This window comes from Limulus polyphemus, unplaced genomic scaffold (genome assembly GCF_000517525.1).
Source record: "Limulus polyphemus unplaced genomic scaffold, Limulus_polyphemus-2.1.2 Scaffold1654, whole genome shotgun sequence".
NCBI lineage: Eukaryota > Metazoa > Arthropoda > Merostomata > Xiphosura > Limulidae > Limulus > Limulus polyphemus.
In genome coordinates, this window is record NW_013667264.1 from 206,359 (window position 1) to 209,838 (window position 3,480).

Sequence of the window (3,480 nt, forward strand, 5' to 3'; positions counted from 1 at the left end):
AATATAAGTTTAACATAACAGCAAATGTACAACGTTTCGACAAGGTTTTGTCATCATCAGGTGTTATGTTAAACTTATATTAAAGCTTTTCTTCATTACCCATTCAAGCCGTCTCCAGCCATTATAAATTATCATATTGTTTATGTAACGAACAAGCTAATTTCCGAAATGTTCATGCTGTTATGGATTAAAAGTCATTTAAATATTAGACATAACGTCCATGCGTATTGTTCTATGAACATTCCAGTACTTGGTGTATGCTTTTTTAAGTCCACGTGCAATTATTATTTTATTTTCTAATGACTAACAAAAATAAAACGTATATTTATTCACATTAAACCATTTTTCGTGACAGGTGTATCTAAGTCTGATCACTCGTGACTTTAGTTCATAAGTTTATATTATAAAGTTGTAAACTACAGGGAAAGCACTATAAAATACCTCAAAACTCGTATGCTTTTTTGTTTTTCCCCGGGAAAATATTTTCTTAATTCTAGTCTCTGCCACAGTGAAATTTCTGTTTGTTGAATATAATCTGGATTATTTGAATTAAATGAAATATGTGTAATCATCAGATAATAAGAAGTTTGTAAATTATTGGTACCTTGAGTATTATTATTGTTTGTAAATGACGAATACTGAAACATGTGACGAATACGATACTTGTGGTTCAGTTTTTGTTGTCCGTCTACTGGATGTTTCCAGTTTTAAAGATATGTGTACCAAGGCTCAAATAGTTACAAATACACACACACACACAACAGAGTTGTTGCTATTTACAATACAGTTGTTAAATTATCAAGCAGAATATATATTTCTTATATATATATTTAAAACATGTTCCCAGTTTATTAGTCAGTTCAATGGAGAATTAGACAGACTTTGGCACGTTTGAATACAGCTTAGCTTTGTCCATAGAACGGTTGATGTTTCCGTCATTAATATGTCGTACAGTTTTAGAAAAAGAGAACACCAGATACCGGGAATATTATGCACATGTTAACAAATTCTACGATTTTTACGTGCTACTTGCCACAATCACTTCTAACCTTTTTTTTTTTTTACCGTATTTGTACGGTATGTAATTTGTCGTTGTTCATGTGTGTATTATATCTAATTAACCGTTGACTAAAAAAGTTGTATTTCGAAGTTTGTTTTTATACGTATATTTTTATGTTTCAAGTTATTATAAGACACTTTCAAATCTGTATATATAACTTTATCATCACTTATACAGTGTGTAACCCTCAGTTTTTGTGTTAATGTATAGGAAGATTCTTTTAAGGTTTTTATCAACTATTTGAAAATTGCCTGTATTAAAACTGTGCCAAATATTGACTTCTTTTTTACTTGTAGTAGAAGTCTTTACTATTTAGAAGAGATTATGATTATATAACACAAACAATTTCAAGTTATACTTAACACGTGTACAGTGTGTAACCCTCAATTTTTGTGTTAATGTATTTTATTGTATAGGTAGATTCTTTTTAGATTTTTATTAAAAGTGTGCCAAATATTGTCTTTTTTTACTTGTAGTAGAAGTCTTTACTATTTAGAAGAGATTATGATTATATAACACAAACAATTACAAGTTCTACTTAGCACGTGCGTTTACAATGCGCGTGATAAATAAGCAGTTTCTGTAACTTAGTTTAGTTATTTTTCTGTACGGCCATTTTTGAATACCGGGGATTTTAAATTTTTAGACCTGATTTCTTCACAGCACCACATACTCTAGTGTTTTCTATAGGGATTTGAAGAACTTACAAACCTTCCTCGTTTTTAGTTAACTGTTAGGTTTTAAAAAACTGCCGTGACTGTAAAATATTACGAGTCGAGTGCCCTAACTGGGCTATCTGCCTTCAGATTTACCGCCAAGCCACGGGGGAGGGAGAACAGAATAACAATGATGTCCACCAAAGCTCGTAAGGGTTAATGGAAGCTTATCTTGCAAGATTTTGTCTAGAGAGGTGGCTTGACGTTTTGCTTTCATGCGTCTGACTGTAGTTTCGAAGGTAATGCTTTTACCGAATTTTAGAATGTTAAATTAATCCGTAAACCATGGCCACACTTCAAGCCATTTTATGATTAGATAAGCGCCGTAACTTGAAAAACTAATTATTTTTTGTATCAATTCTCTAGTTGAATGGATATTTAAAAACGAATACTCGTATAAAATCAACTTTCCTAACAAATGAAGTTATGCTCTAATTGAATTACCACATCTAATCCCCAGGCATGGCCGAGTAACTGTTCTAATAACATTTTAAAATACGATTGTTGATTGTTATGAATTTCGCGCAAAGCTACACGAGGGCTATCTGCACTAGCCGTCCCTAATTTAGCAGTGTAAGACTAGAGGGAAGGCAGCTAGTCATCACCACCTACCGCCAACTCTTGGGCTACTCTTTTACCAACGAATAGTGGGATTGACCGTCACATTATAACGCCACCACGGCTGAAAGGGCGAGCATGTTTGGTATGACGGGGATTCGAACCCGCGACCCTCAAATTACGTAGATTTGTGCTTAATAACACGTAAACACTGCTTTAAAACAGATGTCTAATTATTAACCATATAGAAATTATGACGAAAATATTATTAATTGTTAAAGATTTAAACTAATTTGTATTGTTCAGTACATTGTTGCCCGCTGACGGCTCCGGTAAGATGGCCGAAAGCTCGCGTATAAAAGTATTTTAACGTAGAGAAAAGTCCATGTATAATTATTCTACATTTTAAAAAACAAACATTTATTTTAACCCTAGAATTACCGATGGAATCCATATTTTTCGAAGTTATTTATGCAACAAGCTTTTTGTAGGTCCACGATTTTGTCAGTTACAAGGTTCCTAATACAGGGTTCAAAGAAGAAAAACCATAAAACTGCAAACAAAACACCAATGTTCTAAAAAATCTTCCTAACCGTTATATTTTAACACAGAAACTGGGATATTTCTCTTAATTATTATGTCTCCGCAGAGTGGCACTGTTTTTCTATCGTTTCTTTCTTCTTCCAAACACTTTTCAATCGACCACTATTCCTTCATTTCTCGGCGGATTGACTTGAAACTTGTTAGAGTTATACTTCGATGACGAGGAACCCACTTTGAGACTAATAATGGCTGGAGACGGCTTGAATGGGTAATGAAGAAAAACTTTAATATAAGTTTAACATAACAGCAAATGTACAACGTTTCGACAAGGTTTTGTCATCATCAGTTATACCTTGATCCAATACGCCCAGACATCTTTCATTTTTTTTTTACTTAGGCCTTTTTATGGAGTTTATGGGGTCAAAGGTAAAACAACTCAACAATGTATATTTTGGGCTCTTGTGCGGTCATATTTGCAGCAATCAAGATGAAAATTGGCACAAACATAAATTTTCATGTGTCCAACACATTGATATACAAAAAAACTGGATTTGGCCATTTTAAGTCTTTTAGGGGGACAGAGCTAACAAAAAAGCATAATTT